At 41.0% G+C, this 18,435-nt stretch overlaps 1 long non-coding RNA gene and 5 other non-coding genes across 6 annotated transcripts in view; all 6 read left to right on the top strand.

The window, feature by feature from the left end:
* Positions 1-18,435, top strand: part of LOC132647037 (uncharacterized) — a 178,160-nt gene that overhangs the window by 109,532 nt on the left and 50,193 nt on the right. The gene's annotated exons all lie outside the window — the stretch shown is intronic.
* Positions 3,290-3,354, top strand: LOC132647801 (small nucleolar RNA SNORD109A). The gene has a single exon (XR_009586143.1). It is a non-coding gene; the product is annotated as a small nucleolar RNA SNORD109A (small nucleolar RNA).
* Positions 6,856-6,920, top strand: LOC132647799 (small nucleolar RNA SNORD109A). Its single transcript, XR_009586142.1, has one exon. It is a non-coding gene; the product is annotated as a small nucleolar RNA SNORD109A (small nucleolar RNA).
* LOC132647798 (small nucleolar RNA SNORD109A) lies at positions 10,406-10,470 on the top strand. Its single transcript, XR_009586141.1, has one exon. It is a non-coding gene; the product is annotated as a small nucleolar RNA SNORD109A (small nucleolar RNA).
* On the top strand, positions 13,958-14,022 carry LOC132647741 (small nucleolar RNA SNORD109A). Its single transcript, XR_009586084.1, has one exon. It is a non-coding gene; the product is annotated as a small nucleolar RNA SNORD109A (small nucleolar RNA).
* Positions 17,539-17,603, top strand: LOC132647596 (small nucleolar RNA SNORD109A). The gene has a single exon (XR_009585943.1). It is a non-coding gene; the product is annotated as a small nucleolar RNA SNORD109A (small nucleolar RNA).

The raw sequence follows: 18,435 nt of genomic DNA, 5'->3' as shown, positions 1-18,435 counted from the left end.
TAGGCACATATATCAGGTAGAGATGACTGTGTGTGCAAATGACGTACTCGAAAAATATGTAAGAACTGATGAATTAGAACGTGCTGCTCATTCCTAGTCTCCGGCGATGTACCCTTGCACATATGTGGTAAAGTGTCAGGCTGGGAGGTTAGGGCTCATGCCAGTAGTCCCAAGAATATTGGAGGACAATGACTGCCCTCGCACTTTTCCCAAAGTTGTGTAAAGGCTGACGTATAACTAATAATTAAAGGATCATTCAATTTATATAGAGGGAAAATTGAAATGGTCTTTCCTGTTGGAGGCTGGGTAAATTCTAGATAATAATGGCTAGTTGAGAAGCCAGGGCACCTGTTGGAGACATTCCCTAGTTTTATTGGTGTTCATCATTTATGTCTTAGCTGCCAAAATCTTCCAGAGCATTTTGTGTTTACCTATCTCTTTCTCGCATGGAAACCATCTCAGTTGATCCATCATGAGAAATGACAATTGGGCTTTGCTTTCTGTTACTTGTTGTTGTTGTTTTTCTTTCCTCCTGGGTACATTCATCCTCTTATTGCCGCTCTCACACAGATGCAAATCATCTATTTTAACAAAATTTGCGTGTTACCCAAGATCTATGAAAACAACTATTCCTTTATGAAACAAGGAAAGATATTTCTAAAGAACATGTTGCTAGCTGGTAGACCCACAATCCTGATAATGGATCAGATGCACTAACTCTTCAATGAAACAAGAAAGAACCACACACTGAATCTACTTAACATCCTCATGATGAACACAATTAATTCAGAACTGACACACACATATATGTATGTATATATATATATATATATATATATATATATATATATATCTTACTACTAACAGACTTTTACGAAGCTGTAGCATAGGACTCTTGGTAACACTTGCTGGATACACAATTTCTAAAGCCATGGTTGAAGCTTGAATATCCAATCAAGGACATCATGTAATCTCAGATGTGTAGTACAACATACTCGATAAAATCAACCCAGTGTATTTGACCACGGGCTAGTCAGTTAGTGCGTAGAAATCATCATCTTTTCATCAGATTTAACCTGAAGCATGGTAGATGATTCCAACGCTCTTCCAAGTGGAAGACTTGAGTTCCATGAATCGAGACATGGTAACATACATGTAGACAAAAAGTTACCTTTGGATTCCCCTCTCTTCCAAGATGAGGATGCATGGCAGGGAAGAAATCTAAAGTCAATTATGGAACACTCTGTTGGATAAACAAGGAGAGAATTCCATGCATAGAGGACAAATTTCAATGACATCCTGAAATCTCAAAGATACCATTGGGCTTACAGACTATCACCTCTGTGCAACTTGGTCGTTTTGACTTTGAGAAAGGAGGAGTTAAGAATGACCATACTGCAATGCTATACTCACTGCTTCTTCTTTGCTTTGTCCAACTTCCTCTCTGCCCACTAAGAGGCGTACACAATGTGCCTGCTCGCACTGGCAAAGATGCTCTCACAGACAGCTTCTGAGGAAGTCATCAGAAGAAGAGAAATCCTTGCCACAGTGGCTAACATCTGAGGGGTTTGGAAGGGAGGAAATGAATTCAATAGTTGGTTCTGGGAAAGACTGAACTGCTGGCAGACTTGAAGGTCGGGACACTTTAGAAAGCCAAGGTTGCCTAGACGCATTTCCTTTTCTGATAACCTTCATACTTATTATGTTGCAGGCTAAAACTTGGAGAGGTGCTTCCCTTCTGGCAGGACAGGTAAGTGACGCTGCTTCCCATTGTGTCTTTTGTTTGTAGGCAGGCTGCATTCTCGCCTGACGAAATATTTACCTACTGTGTACCACAAGAGATGAGAATTATTTAACGTCCCTCTCATGGCTAAACAACCTAGGCTTCGTCTTGCCTCTTGATGGTGGAACACTTGCTATGGCCCTGGCATTGTAGGGGACTTAGCTAGGTAGTCCCAACCCAAGCAAGTGACAAGGATACTACCCAATACCATTAGTATTTTGAGGTGCATTTGGAAAACCAACAGTTGGGTGAAGTTATTGGCATATTTGACTTTCTTTTGAAGCTACCATTGAAGCTTCCAATTCTAAATAATATATCCAGAAGTACTAAGAAAAGCCTTCTCCCAGCTCCTTCCCTTATCGACATTCAAGCTCAAAGAATTAAACTTTTATTTCTGCCCTGACAGGTGTGGAACCCAAAGGAAGATGATAGGGTGTTAGGAGTCTAGACCCCTAGAGCACAGAACAATAACCCTCACAAATTTCATCTATCATTGATCCTCTGGCGTGGATACTAAGAGAGCAACCCATGCGTTTTCACTTCCTTGTAAGTAGCATGGAATCATGCAATCTTGCCCTCTAAAATTCAGGTGAATTGCCATAAAGTTTTCAAAAACCCAAACAGAGCTGACAATGAACCATATTTATTCTTTTTATAAATGATTATGGATTATGTTGAGCCAGAAATCTAGTTGTCCATTGTCAGAACAAAACAAAACAAAACTAAGAATATTTTTGGTATTAAAAGCAATGCCTTCCTTCATCTTGGAACCTGGGTGGTGTTGAGTTCATTTGAAGAAACATGACATGAGAGGTGATAAGAAGAGAAGGTTCAGGAATCAGGCACACAGAACCCAACTCCTGTCCCTGTCAATATCCTGTGGGATACTTGGTGATGTATATGGACCAAAATATAGCTTGGCCTGTGTGTTGCTTTTTGTTGTCCAAGGAAATATGGAAGGAGCTGGTGGTCATGCGACATACATCACAAAATCCTCCAGAGCATTGACAATTCCAGGACAACTGGAAGGCTCAATACTGGGCACTGTAAGATGGAGAGGAACATACATGGAAGACAGGGAACAGGAGGAGGAAGTGTAAAGGCGGGTTAACATGACGAGCATAGAATCAAAACCGCAAATTAGGATGTTGAAAAAATCTTATCTAGATAGGAAAAAAAGTCATTTTGCTTTCTTGAATGTTTTCTCTCTTCTTACCAAATCTTTGTTGTAAAGATTAAATACATAAGTTCAGGGAACATTCACAGGTACCCGATTTGGGGCCAGTGACACCCACCAAAGGCAATGTGTTGACCTCTATTTTTCTCATATGGTGTCAAAGGGGAAAGGCTCTTTAATCCTGTCCTCTGTGTTTCCCCAGAACCTTTGACAGAATGAGCTACATGCCTCCTGCACAGTTTTGAACTTCCTTGTCAAGGCCCAGGAGTCTAGCTCTCTGGGGTTTCACTTGGTAGGTGAAAACTCATGTGTTGAGCGAAGGCCTTTCTGGATCTATGATGACAACAGGTCTCTGAGGACGTTGACTGACTTGAACAGATGCGATCTGAGGTCCAGATATGAGGTCCTCGTGAGAACCATGAGGATTTCAGAGCCTGCTTTGCACTCTTCCCTCTTCAGAGAGGATGAGAACTGTGCAGTATGGCATCAGATAATGAGATTTTTCGAAAAAGGCCTCATAACAGTACCCATACTTGGTTTGATACAATCTTCATTGCTTTCTATTTTCAAAGAGATAGAAATGATTCCAAGTGATAGGGAGACAACCTTTACTATAGGAGTAGGCACATATATCAGGTAGAGATGACTGTAGGTGCAAATGACGTACTCAAAAAATATGTAAGAACTGATGAATTCGAACGTGCTGCTCATTCCTCGTCTCCGGCGATGTACCCTTGCACATATGTGGTAAAGTGTCTGGAGGGGAGGTTAGGGCTCATGCCAGTAGTCCCAAGAATATTGGAGGACAAGGACTGCCCTCGCACTTTACCCAAAGTTGTGTAAAGGCTGACGTATAACTAATAATTAAAGGATCATTCAATTTATATAGTGGGAAAATTGAAATGGTCTTTCGTGTGGAGGCTGGGTAAATTCTAGATAATAATGGCTAGGTGAGAAGCCAGGGCACCTGTTGGAGACATTGCCTAGTTTTATTGGTGTTCATCATTTATGTCTTAGCTGCCAAAATCTTCCAGAGCATGTTGTGTTTACCTATCTCTCTCTCGCATGGAAACCATCTCAGTTGATCCATCATGAGAAATGACAATTGGGCTTTGCTTTCTGTTATTTGTTGTTGTTGTATCTGTTTTCCTCCTGGGTACATTCATCCTCTGATATCCGCTCTCACACAGATGCAAATCATCTATTCTAACAAAATTTGCGTGTTACCCAAGATCTATGAAATCAACTATTCCTTTATGAAACAAGGAAAGATATTTCTAAAGAACATGTTGCTAGCTGGTAGACCCACAGTCCTGATAATGGATCAGATGTGCTAACTCTTCAATGAAACAAGAAAGAACCACACACTGAATCTTCTTAACATCCTCATGATGAACACAATTAATTCAGAACTGACACACACATATATGTGTATATATATATATATATATATATCTTACTACTAACAGACTTTTACGAAGCTGGAGCATAGGACTCTTGGTAACACTTGCTGGATACACAATTTCTAAAGCCATGGTTGAAGCTTGAATATCCAATCAAGGACATCATGTAATCTCAGATGTGTAGTACAGCATACTCGATAAAAAGGAACCCATGTGTATTTGACCACGGGCTAGTCAGTTAGTGCGTAGAAAACATCTTCTTTTCATCAGATTTAACCTGAAGCATGGTAGATGATTCCAACGCTCTTCCAAGTTTAAGACTTGAGTTCCATGAATCGAGACATGGTAACATACATGTAGACAAAAAGGTACCTTTGGATTCCCCTCTCTTCCAAGATGAGGTTGCATGGCAGGGAAGAAATCTAAAGTCAATTATGGAACACTCTGTTGGATAAACAAGGAGAGAATTCCATGCACAGAGGACAAATTTCAATGACATCCTGAAATCTCAAAGATACCATTGGGCTTACTGACTTTCACCTCTGTGCAACTTGGTCGTTTTGACTTTGAGAAAGGAGGAGTTAAGAATGACCATACTGCAATGCTATACGCACTGCTTCTTCTTTGCTTTGTCCAACTTCCTCGTTGCCCACTGAGAGGCGTACACAATGTGCCTGTTGGCACTGGCAAAGATGCTCTCACAGACAGCTTCTGAGGAAGTCATCAGAAGAGGAGAAATCCTTGCCACAGTGGCTAAAATCTGAGGGGATTGGAAGGGAGGAAATGAATTCAATAGTTGGTTCTGGGAAAGACTGAACTGCTGGCAGACTTGAAGGTCGGGACACTTTAGAAAGTCAAGGTTGCCTAGACGCATTTCCTTTTCTGATAACCTTCATACTTATTATGTTGCAGGCTAAAACTTGGAGAGGTGCTTCCCTTCTGGCAGGACAGGTAAGTGACGCTGCTTCCCATTGTGTCTTTTGTTTGTAGGCAGGCTGCATTCTCGCCTGACGAAATATTTACCTACTGTGTACCACAAGAGATGAGAATTATTTAACGTCCCTCTCATGGCTAAACAACCTAGGCTTCATCTTGCCTCTTGATGGTGGAACACTTGCTATGGCCCTGGCATTGTAGGGGACTTAGCTAGGTAGTCCCAACCCAAGCAAGTAACAAGGATACTACCTAATACCATTAGTATTTTGAGGTGCATTTGGAAAACCAACAGTTGGGTGAAGTTATTGGCATATTTGACTTTCTTTTGAAGCTACCATTGAAGCTTCCAATTCTAAATAATGTATCCAGAAGTACTAAGAAAAGCCTTCTCCCAGCTCCTTCCCTTATCGACATTCAAGCTCAAAGAATTAAACTCTTATTTCTGCCCTAACAGGTGTGGAACCCAAAGGAAGATGATAGGGTTTTAGGAGTCTAGACCCCTAGAGCACAGAAGAATAATCCTCACAAATTTCATATATCCTTGATCCTCTGGCGTGGATACTAAGAGAGCCACCCATGCGTTTTTACTTCCTTGTAAGTAGCATGGAAACATGCAATCTTGCCCTCTAAAATTCAGGTGAATTGCCATAAAGTTTTCGAAAACTCAAACATAGCTGACAATGAACCATATTTATTCTTTTTATAAATGATTATGGATTATGTTGAGCCAGAAATCCAGTTCTGTCCATTTTCAGAACAAAACAAAACAAAAATAAGAATATTTTTGGTATTAAATGCAATGCCTTCCTTCATCTTGGAAACTGGGTGGTGTTGAGTTCATTTGAAGAAACATGACATGAGAGGTGATACGAAGAGAAGGTTCAGGAATCAGGCACACAGAACCCAACTCCTGTCCCTGTCAATGTCCTGTGGGATACCTGGTGATGTATATGGACCAAAATGTAGCTTGGCCTGTGTGTTGCTTTTTGTTGTCCAAGGAAATATGGAAGGAGCTGGTTGTCATGCGACATACATCACAAAATCCTCCAAAGCATTGACAATTCCAGGACAACTGGAAGGCTCAATACTGTGCACTGTAAGATGGAGAGGAACATACATGGAAGACAGGGAACAGGAGGAGGAAGTGTAAAGGCGGGTTAACATGAAGAGCATAGAATCAAAACCGCAAATTAGGATGTTGAAAAAATCTTATCTAGATAGGAAAAAAAGTCATTTTGCTTTCTTGAATGTTTTCTCTATTCTTACCAAATCTTTGTTGTAAAGATTAAATACATAATTTCAGGGAACATTCACAGGTACCCGATTTGGGGCCAGTGACACCCACCAAAGTCAATGTGTTGACCTCTATTTTTCTCCTATGGTGTCAAAGGGGAAAGGCTCTTTAATCCTGTCCTCTGTGTTTCCCCAGAAACTTTGACAGAATGAGCTACATGCCTCCTGCACAGTTTTGAACTTCCTTGTCAAGGCCCAGGAGTCTAGCTCTCTGGGGTTTCACTTGGTAGGTGAAAAATCATGTGTTGAGCGAAGGCCTTTCTGGATCTATGATGACAACAGGTCTCTGAGGACGTTGACTGACTTGAACAGATGCGATCTGAGGTCCAGATATGAGGTCCTCGTGAAACCTATGAAGATTTCAGAGCCTGCCTTGCACTCTTCCCTCTTCAGAGAGGATGAGAACTGTGCAGTATGGCATCAGATTCTGAGATTTTTCGAAAAAGGCCTCATAACAGTACCCATACTTGGTTTGATACAATCTTCATTGTTTTCTATTTTCAAAGAGATAGAAATGATTCCAAGTGATAGGGAGACAACCTTTACTATAGGAGTAGACACATATATCAGGTAGAGATGACTGTAGGTGCAAATGACGTACTCAAAAAATATGTAAGAACTGATGAATTCGAACGTGCTGCTCATTCCTAGTCTCCGGCGATGTACCCTTGCACATATGTGGTAAAGTGTCAGGAGGGGAGGTTAGGGCTCATGGCAGTAGTCCCAAGAATATTGGAGGACAAGGACTGCCCTCGCACTTTACCCAAAGTTGTGTAAAGGCTGACGTATAACTAATAATTAAAGGATCATTCAATTTATATAGAGGGAAAATTGAAATGGTCTTTCCTGCTGGAGGCTGGGTAAATTCTAGATAATAATGGCAAGGTGAGAAACCACGGCACCTGTTTGAGACATTCCCTAGTTTTAAAGGTGTTCATCATTTATGTCTTAGCTGCCAAAATCTTCCAGAGCATGTTGTGTTTACCTATTTCTCTCTAGCATGGAAACCATCTCAGTTGATCCATCATGAGAAATGACAATTGGGCTTTGCTTTCTGTTATTTGTTGTTGTTGTTTCTGTTTTCCTCCTGGGTACATTCATCCTCTGATTGCCGCTCTCACACAGATGCAAATCATCTATTCTAACAAAATTTGCGTGTTACCCAAGATCTATGAAAACAACTATTCCTTTATGAAACAAGGAAAGATATTTCTAAAGAACATGTTGCTAGCTGGTAGACCCACAATCCTGAAAATGGATCAGACTCGCTAACTCTCCAATGAAACAAGAAAGAACCACACACTGAATCTTCTTAACATCCTCATGATGAACACAATTAATTCAGAACTGACACACACATATATGTATATATATATATATCTTACTACTAACAGAATTTTACGAAGCTGGAGCATAGGATTCTTGGTAACACTTGCTGGATACACAATTTCTAAAGCCATGGTTGAAGCTTGAATATCCAATCAAGGACATCATGTAATCTCAGATGTGTAGTACAACATACTCGATAAAAAGCAACCCAGTGTATTTGACCACGGGCTAGTCAGTTAGTGCGTAGAAAACATCTTCTTTTCATCAGATTTAACCTGAAGCATGGTAGATGATTCCAACGCTCTTCCAAGTGGAAGACTTGAGTTCCATGAATCGAGACATGGTAACATACATGTAGACAAAAAGGTACTTTTGGATTCCCCTCTCTTCCAAGATGAGGTTGCATGGCAGGGAAGAAATCTAAAGTCAATTATGGAACACTCTGTTGGATAAACAAGGAGAGAATTCCATGCACAGAGGACAAATTTCAATGACATTCTGAAATCTCAAAGATACCATTGGGCTTACTGACTTTCACCTCTGTGCAACTTGGTCGTTTTGACTTTGAGAAAGGAGGAGTTAAGAATGACCATACTGCAATTCTACTCACTGCTTCTACTTTGCTTTGTCCAACTTCCTCGTTGCCCACTGAGAGGCGTCCACACTGTGCCTGCTGGCACTGGCAAAGATGCTCTCACAGACAGCTTCTGAGGAAGTCATCAGAAGAAGAGAAATCCTTGCCACAGTGGCTAAAATCTGAGGGGATTGGAAGGGAGGAAATGAATTCAATAGTTGGTTCTGGGAAAGACTGAACTGCTGGCAGACTTGAAGGTCGGGACACTTTAGAAAGTCAAGGTTGCCTAGATGCATTTCCTTTTCTGATAACCTTCATACTTATTATGTTGCAGGCTAAAACTTGGAGAGGTGCTTCCCTTCTGGCAGGACAGGTAAGTGACGCTGCTTCCCATTGTGTCTTTTGTTTGGAGGCAGGCTGCATTCTCGCCTGACTAAATATTTACCTACTGTGTACCACAAGAGATGAGAATTATTTAACGTCCCTCTCATGGCTAAACAACCTAGGCTTCGTCTTGCCTCTTGATGGTGGAAAACTTGCTATGGCCCTGGCATTTTAGGGGACTTAGCTAGGTAGTCCCAACCCAAACAAGTGACAAGGATACTACCTAATACCATTAGTATTTTGAGGTGCATTTGGAAAACCAACAGTTGGGTGAGGTTATTGGCATATTTGACTTTCTTTTGAAGCTACCATTGAAGCTTCCAATTCTAAATAATATATCCAGAAGTACTAAGAAAAGCCTTCTCCCAGCTCCTTCCCTTATCGACATTCAAGCTCAAAGAATTAAACTCTTATTTCTGCTCTGACAGGTGTGGAACCCAAAGGAAGATGATAGGGTGTTAGGAGTCTAGACCCCTAGAGCACAGAAAAATAACCCTCACAAATTTCTTCTATCCTTGATCCTCTGGCGTGGATACTAAGAGAGCCACCCATGCGTTTTCACTTCCTTGTAAGTAGCATGGAAACATGCAATCTTGCCCTCTGAATTTCAGGTGAATTGCCATAAAGTTTTCGAAAACCCAAACAGAGCTGACAATGAACCATATTTATTCTTTTTATAAATGATTATGGATTATGTTGAGCCAGAAATCTAGTTGTCCATTGTCAGAACAAAACAAAACAAACTAAGAATATTTTTGGTATTAATTGCAATGCCTTCCTTCATCTTGGAAACTGGGTGGTGTTGAGTTCATTTGAAGAAACATGACATGAGAGGTGATAAGAAGAGAAGGTTCAGGAATCAGGCACACAGAACCCAACTCCTGTCCCTGTCAATGTCCTCTGGGATACCTGGTGATGTATATGGACCAAAATGAAGCTTGGCCTGTGTGTTGCTTTTTGTTGTCCAAGAAAATATGGAAGGAGCTGGTGGTCATGCGACATACATCACAAAATCCTCCAGAGCATTGACAATTCCAGTACAACTTGAAGGTCAATACTGGGCACTGTAAGATGGAGAGGAACATACATGGAAGACAGGGAACAGGAGGAGGAAGTGTAAAGGCGGGTTAACATGAAGAGCATAGAATCAAAACCGCAAATTAGGATGTTGAAAAAATCTTATCTAGATAGGAAAAAAAGTCATTTTGCTTTCTTGAATGTTTTCTCTAATCTTACCAAATCTTTGTTGTAAAAATTAAATACATAAGTTCAGGGAACATTCACAGGTGCCCGATTTGGGGCCAGTGACACCCACCAAAGGCAATGTGTTGACCTCTATTTTTCTTATATGATGTCAAAGGGGAAAGGCTCTTTAATCCTGTCCTCTGTGTTTCCCCAGAACCTTTGACAGAATGAGCTACATGCCTCCTGCACAGTTTTGAACTTCCTTGTCAAGGCCCAGGAGTCTATCTCTCTGGGGTTTCACTTGGTAGGTGAAAACTCATGTGTTGAGCGAAGGCCTTTCTGGATCTATGATGACAACAGGTCTCTGAGGACGTTGACTGACTTGAACAGATGCGATCTGAGGTCCAGATATGAGGTCCTCGTGAGACCCATGAGGATTTCAGAGCCTGCCGTGCAATCTTCCCTCTTCAGAGAGGATGAGAACTGTGCAGTATGGCATCAGATTCTGAGATTTTTCGAAAAAGGCCTCATAACAGTACCCATACTTGGTTTGATACAATCTTCATTGCTTTCTATTTTCAAAGAGATAGAAATGATTCCAAGTGATAGGGAGACAACCTTTACTATAGGAGTAGGCACATATATCAGGTAGAGATGACTGTAGGTGCAAATGACGTACTCAAAAAATATGTAAGAACTGATGAATTCGAACGTGCTGCTCATTCCACGTCTCCGGCGATGTACCCTTGCACATAGGTAGTAAAGTGTCAGGAGGGGAGTTTAGGGCTCATGCCAGTAGTCCTAAGAATATTGGAGGACAAGGACTGCCCTCGCACTTTACCCAAAGTTGTGTAAAGGCTGACGTATAACTAATAATTAAAGGATCATTCAATTTATATAGAGGGAAAATTGAAATGGTCTTTCCTGCTGGAGGCTGGGTAAATTCTAGATATTAATGGCTAGGTGAGAAGCCAGGGCACCTGTTGGAGACATTCCCTAGTTTTATTGGTGTTCATCATTTATGTCTTAGCTGCCAAAATCTTCCAGAGCATGTTGTGTTTACCTATCTCTCTCTCGCATGGAAACCATCTCAGTTGATCCATCATGAGAAATGACAATTGGGCTTTGCTTTCTGTTATTTGTTGTTGTTGTTTCTGTTTTCCTCCTGGGTACATTCATCCTCGGATTGCCGCTCTCACACAGATGCAAATCATCTATTCTAACAAAATTTGCATGTTACCCAAGATCTATGAAAACAACTATTCCTTTATGTAACAATGAAGGATATTTCTAAAGAACATGTTGCTAGCTGGTAGACCCACAGTTCTGATAATGGATCAGATGCGCTAACTCTTCAATGAAGCAAGAAAGAACCACACACTGAATCTTCTTAACATCCTCATGATGAACACAATTAATTCAAAACTGACACACACATATATGTATATATATATATCTTACTACTAACAGACTTTTACGAAGCTGGAGCATAGGACTCTTGGTAACACTTGCTGGATACACAATTTCTAAAGCCATGGTTGAAGCTTGAATATCCAATCAAGGACATCATGTAATCTCAGATGTGTAGTACAACATACTCGATAAAAAGCAACCCAGTGTATTTGACCACGGGCTAGTCAGTTAATGCGTAGAAAACATCTTCTTTTCATCAGATTTAACCTGAAGCATGGTAGATGATTCCAACGCTCTTCCAAGTGGAAGACTTGAGTTCCATGAATTGAGACATGGTAACATACATGTAGACAAAAAGGTACCTTTGCATTCCCCTCTCTTCCAAGATGAGGTTACATGGCAGGGAAGAAATCTAAAGTCAATTATGGAACACTCTGTTGGATAAACAAGGAGAGAATTCCATGCACAGAGGACAAATTTCAATGACATCCTGAAATCTCAAAGATACCATTGGGCTTACTGACTTTCACCTCTGTGCAACTTGGTCGTTTTGACTTTGAGAAAGGAGGAGTTAAGAATGACCATACTGCAATGCTATACGCACTGCTTCTACTTTGCTTTGTCCAACTTCCTCGCTGCCCACTGAGAGGCGTACACAATGTGCCTGTTGGCACTGGCAAAGATGCTCTCACAGACAGCTTCTGAGGAAGTCATCAGAAGAAGAGAAATCCTTGCCACAGTGGCTAAAATCTGAGGGGATTGGAAGGGAGGAAATGAATTCAATAGTTGGTTCTGGGAAAGACTGAACTGCTGGCAGACTTGAAGGTCGGGACACTTTAGAAAGTCAAGGTTGCCTAGACGCATTTCCTTTTCTGATAACCTTCATACTTATTATGTTGCAGGCTAAAACTTGGAGAGGTGCTTCCCTTCTGGCAGGACAGGTAAGTGACGCTGCTTCCCATTGTGTCTTTTGTTTGTAGGCAGGCTGCATTCTCGCCTGACTAAATATTTACCTACTGTGTACCACTAGAGATGAGATTTATTTAACGTCCCTCTCATGGCTAAACAACCTAGGCTTCATCTTGCCTCTTGATGGTGGAACACTTGCTATGGCCCTGGCATTGTAGGGGACTTAGCTAGGTAGTCCCAACCCAAGCAAGTGACAAGGATACTACCTAATACCATTAGTATTTTGAGGTGCATTTGGAAAACCAACAGTTGGGTGAAGTTATTGGCATATTTGACTTTCTTTTGAAGCTAACATTGAAGCTTCCAATTCTAAATAATATATCCAGAAGTACTAAGAAAAGCCTTCTCCCAGCTCCTTCCCTTATCGACATTCAAGCTCAAAGAATTAAACTCTTATTTCTGCCCTGACAGGTGTGGAACCCAAAGGAAGATGATAGGGTGTTAGAAGTCTAGACCCCTAGAGCACAGAACAATAACCCTCACAAATTTCATCTATCCTTGATCCTCTGGCGTGGATACTAAGAGAGCCACCCATGCGTTTTCACTTCCTTGTAAGTAGCATGGAAACATGCAATCTTGCCCTCTAAAATTCAGGTGAATTGCCATAAAGTTTTCGAAAACTCAAACAGAGCTGACAATGAACCATATTTATTCTTTTTATAAATGATTATGGATTATGTTGAGCCAGAAATCTAGTTGTCCATTGTCAGAACAAAACAAAACAAAACTAAGAATATTTTTGGTATTAAATGCAATGCCTTCCTTCATCTTGGAAACTGGGTGGGGTTGAGTTCATTTGAAGAAACATGACATGAGAGGTGATACGAAGAGAAGGTTCAGGAATCAGGCACACAGAACCCAACTCCTGTCCCTGTCAATGTCCTGTGGGATACCTGGTGTTGTATATGGACCAAAATGTAGCTTGGCCTGTGTGTTGCTTTTTGTTGTCCAAGGAAATATGGAAGGAGCTGGTGGTCATGCGACATACATCACAAAATCCTCCAGAGCATTGACAATTGCAGGACAACTGGAAGGCTCAATACTGGGCACTGTAAGATGGAGAGGAACATACATGGAAGACAGGGAACAGGAGGAGGAAGTGTAAAGGCGGGTTAACATGAAGAGCATAGAATCAAAACCGCAAATTAGGATGTTGAAAAAATCTTATCTAGATAGGAAAAAAAGTCATTTTGCTTTCTTGAATGTTTTCTCTATTCTTACCAAATCTTTGTTGTAAAGATTAAATACATAAGTTCAGGGAACATTCACAGGTACCCGATTTGGGGCCAGTGACACCCACCAAAGGCAATGTGTTGACCTCTATTTTTCTCATATGGTGTCAAAGGGGAAAGGCTCTTTAATCCTGTCCTCTGTGTTTCCCCAGAAACTTTGACAGAATGAGCTACATGCCTCCTGCACAGTTTTGAACTTCCTTGTCAAGGCCCAGGAGTCTAGCTCTCTGGGGTTTCACTTGGTAGGTGAAAACTCATGTGTTGAGCGAAGGCCTTTCTGGATCTATGATGACAACAGGTATCTGAGGACGTTGACTGACTTGAACAGATGCGATCTGAGGTCCAGATATGAGGTCCTCGTGAGAACCATGAGGATTTCAGAGCTTGCCTTGCACTCTTCCCTCTTCAGAGAGGATGAGAACTGTGCAGTATGGCATCAGATTCTGAGATTTTTCGAAAAAGGCCTCATAAGAGTACCCATACTTGGTTTGATACAATCTTCATTGCTTTCTATTTTCAAAGAGATAGAAATGATTCCAAGTGATAGGGAGACAACCTTTACTATAGGAATAGGCACATATATCAGGTAGAGATGACTGTAGGTGCAAATGACGTACTCAAAAAATATGTAAGAAATGATGAATTCGAACGTGCTGCTCATTCCTAGTCACCGGCGATGTACCCTTGCAATTATGTGGTAAAGTGTCAGGAGGGGAGGTTAGGGCTCATGCCAGTAGTCCCAAGAATATTGGAGGACAAGGACTGCCCTCGCACTTTACCCAAAGTTGTGTAAAGGCTGACGTATAACTAATAATTAAAGTATCATTCAATTTATATAGAGGGAAAATTGAAATGGTCTTTCCTGTTGGAGGATGGGTAAATTCTAGATAATAATGGCTAGGTGAGAAGCCAGGGCACCTGTTTGAGACATTCCCTAGTTTTATTGGTGTTCATCATTTATGTCTTAGCTGCCAAAATCTTCCAGAGCATGTTGTGTTTACCTATCTCTCTCTCACATGGAAACCATCTCAGTTGATCCATCATGAGAAATGACAATTGGGCTTTGCTTTCTGTTATTTGTTGTTGTTGTTTCTGTTTTCCTCCTGGGTACATTCATCCTCTGATTGCCGCTCTCACACAGATGCAAATCATCTATTCTAACAAAATTTGCGTGCTACCCAAGATCTATGAAAACAACTAATCCTTTATGAAACAAGGAAAGATATTTCTAAAGAACATGTTGCTAGCTGGTAGACCCACAATCCTGATAATGGATCAGAGGCGCTAACTCTCCAATGAAACAAGAAAGAACCACACACTGAATCTTCTTAACATCCTCATGATGAACACAATTAATTCAGAACTGACCCACACATATATGTATATATATATATATATATATATATATATATATATATATATCTTGATACTAACAGACTTTTACGAAGCAGGAGTATAGGACTCTTCCTAACACTTCCTGGATACACAATTTCTAAAGCCATGGTTGAAGCTTGAATATCCAATCAAGGACATCATGTAATCTCAGATGTGTAGTACAACATACTCGATAAAAAGCAACCCATGTGTATTTGACCACGGGCTAGTCAGTTAGTGTGTAGAAAACATCTTCTTTTCATCAGATTTAACCTGAATGATGGTAGATGATTGCAACGCTCTTCCAAGTGGAAGACTTGAGTTCCATGAATCGAGACATGGTAACATACATGTAGACAAAAAGGTACCTTTGGATTCCCCTCTCTTCCAAGATGAGCTTGCATGGCAGGGAAGAAATCTAAAGTCAATTATGGAACACTCTGTTGAATAAATAAGGAGAGAATTCCATGCACAGAGGACAAATTTCAATGACACCCTGAAATCTCAAAGATACCATTGGGCTTACTGACTTTCACCTCTGTGCAACTTGGTCGTTTTGACTTTGAGAAAGGAGGAGTTAAGAATGACCATACTGCAATGCTATACGCACTGCTTCTACTTTGCTTTGTCCAACTTCCTCGCTGCCCACTGAGAAGCGTCCACACTGTGCCTGCTGGCACTGGCAAAGATGCTCTCACAGACAGCTTCTGAGGAAGTCATCAGAAGAAGAGAAATCTTTGCCACAGTGGCTAAAATCTGATGGGATTGGAAGGGAGGAAATGAATTCAATAGTTGGTTCTGGGAAAGACTGAACTGCTGGCAGACTTGAAGGTCGGGACACTTTAGAAAGTCAAGGTAGCCTAGACACATTTCCTTTTCTGATAACCTTCATACTTACTATGTTGCAGGCTAAAACTTGGAGAGGTGCTTCCCTTCTGGCAGGGCAGGTAAGTGACGCTGCTTCCCATTGTGTCTTTTGTTTGTAGGCAGGCTGCATTCTCGCCTGACTAAATATTTACCTACTGTGTACCACTAGAGATGAGATTTATTTAACGTCCCTCTCATGACTAAACAAACTAGGCTTCGTCTTGCCTCTTGATGGTGGAACACTTGCTATGGCCCTGGCATTGTAGGGGACTTAGCTAGGTAGTCCCAACCCAAGCAAGTGACAAGGATACTACCTAATACCATTAGTATTTTGAGGTGCATTTGGAAAACCAACAGTTGGGTGAAGTTATTGGCATATTTGACTTTCTTTTGAAGCTACCATTGAAGCTTCCAATTCTAAATAATATATCCAGAAGTACTAAGAAAAGCCTTCTCCCAGCTCCTTCACTTATCGACATTCAAGCTCAAAGAATTAAACTCTTCTTTCTGCCCTGACAGGTGTGGAACCCAAAGGACGATGATAGGGTGTTAGAAGTCTAGACCCCTAGAGCACAGAACAATAACCCTCACAAATTTCATCTATCCTTGATCCTCTGGCGTGGATACTAAGAGAGCAACCCATGCGTTTTCACTTCCGTGTAAGTAGAATGGAAACATGCAATCTTGCCCTCTAAAATTCAGGTGAATTGCCATAAAGTTTTTGAAAACCCAAACAGAGCTGACAATGAACCATATTTATTCTTTTTATAAATGATTATGCATTATGTTGAGCCAGAAATCTAGTTGTCCATTGTCAGAACAAAACAAAACAACACTAAGAATATTTTTGTTATTAAATGCAATGCCTTCCTTCATCTTGGAAACTGGGTGGTGTTGAGTTCATTTGAAGAAACATGACATGAGAGGTGATAAGAAGAGAAGGTTCAGGAATCAGGCACACAGAACCCAACTCCTGTCCTTGTCAATGTCCTGTGGGATAACTGGTGATGTATATGGACCAAAATGTAGCTTGGCCTGTGTGTTGCCTTTTGTTGTCCAAGGAAATATGGAAGGAGCTGGTGGTCATGCGACATATATCACAAAATCCTCCAGAGCATTGACAATTGCAGGACAACTGGAAGGCTCAATACTGTGCACTGTAAGATGGAGAGGAACATACATGGAAGACAGGGAACAGGAGGAGGAAGTGTAAAGGCGGGTAAAGAGGAAGAGCATAGAATCAAAACCTCAAATTTGGATGTTGAAAAAATCTTATCTAGATAGGAAAAAAAGTCATTTTGCTTATTTGAATGTTTTCTCTATTCTTACCAAATCTTTGTTGTAAAGATTAAATACATAAGTTCAGGGAACATTCACAGGTACCCGATTTGGGGCCAGTGACACCCACCAAAGGCAATGTGTTGACCTCTATTTTTCTCATATGGTGTCAAAGGGGAAAGGCTCTTTAATCCTGTCCTCTGTGTTTCCCCAGAACCTTTGACAGAATGAGCTACATGCCTCCTGCACAGTTTTGAACTTCCTTGTCAAGGCCCAGGAGTCTAGCTCTCTGGGATTTCACTTGGTAGGTGAAAACTCATGTGTTGAGCGAAGGCCTTTCTGGATCTATGATGACAACAGGTATCTGAGGACGTTGACTGACTTGAACAGATGCAATCTGAGGTCCAGATATGAGGTCCTCGTGAGACCCATGAGGAGTTCAGAGCCTGCCTTGCACTCTTCCCTCTTCAGAGAGGATGAGAGCTGTGCAGTATGGCATCAGATTCTGAGATTTTTCGAAAAAGGCCTCATGACAGTACCATACTTGGTTTGATACAATCTTCATTGCTTTCTATTTTCAAAGAGATAGAAATGATTCCAAGTGATAGGGAGACAACCTTTACTCTAGGTTTAGGCACATATATCAGGTAGAGATGACTGTAGTTGCAAATGACGTACTCAAAAAATATGTAAGAACTGATGAATTATATGTAAGAACGTGCTGCTCATTCCTAGTCTCCGGCGATGTACACTTGCACATATGTGGTAAAGTGTCAGGAGGGGAGGTTAGGGCTCATGCCAGTGTTCCCAAGAATATTGGAGGACAATGACTGCCCTCGCACTTTACCCAAAGTTGTGTAAAGGCTGACGTATAACTAATAATTAAAGGATCATTCAATTTATATAGAGGGAAAATTGAAATGGTCTTTCCTGCTGGAGGCTGGGTAAATTCTAGATAATAATGGCTAGGTGAGAAGCCAGGGCACCTGTTTGAGACATTCCCTAGTTTTATTGGTGTTCATCATTTATGTCTTAGCTGCCAAAATCTTCCAGAGCAAAATGTGTTTACCTATCTCTCTCTCGCATGGAAACCATCTCAGTTGATCCATCATGAGAAATGACAATTGGGCTTTGCTTTCTGTTATTTGATGTTGTTGTTTCTGTTTTCCTCCTGGGTACATTCATCCTCTGATTGCCGCTCTCACACAGATGCAAATAATCTATTCTAACAAAATTTG

This window comes from Meriones unguiculatus, chromosome 14 (genome assembly GCF_030254825.1).
Source record: "Meriones unguiculatus strain TT.TT164.6M chromosome 14, Bangor_MerUng_6.1, whole genome shotgun sequence".
Taxonomy (NCBI): domain Eukaryota; kingdom Metazoa; phylum Chordata; class Mammalia; order Rodentia; family Muridae; genus Meriones; species Meriones unguiculatus.
Note: the sequence above shows the minus strand (reverse complement) of the source record. Positions and strands in the feature narration are given on the sequence as shown.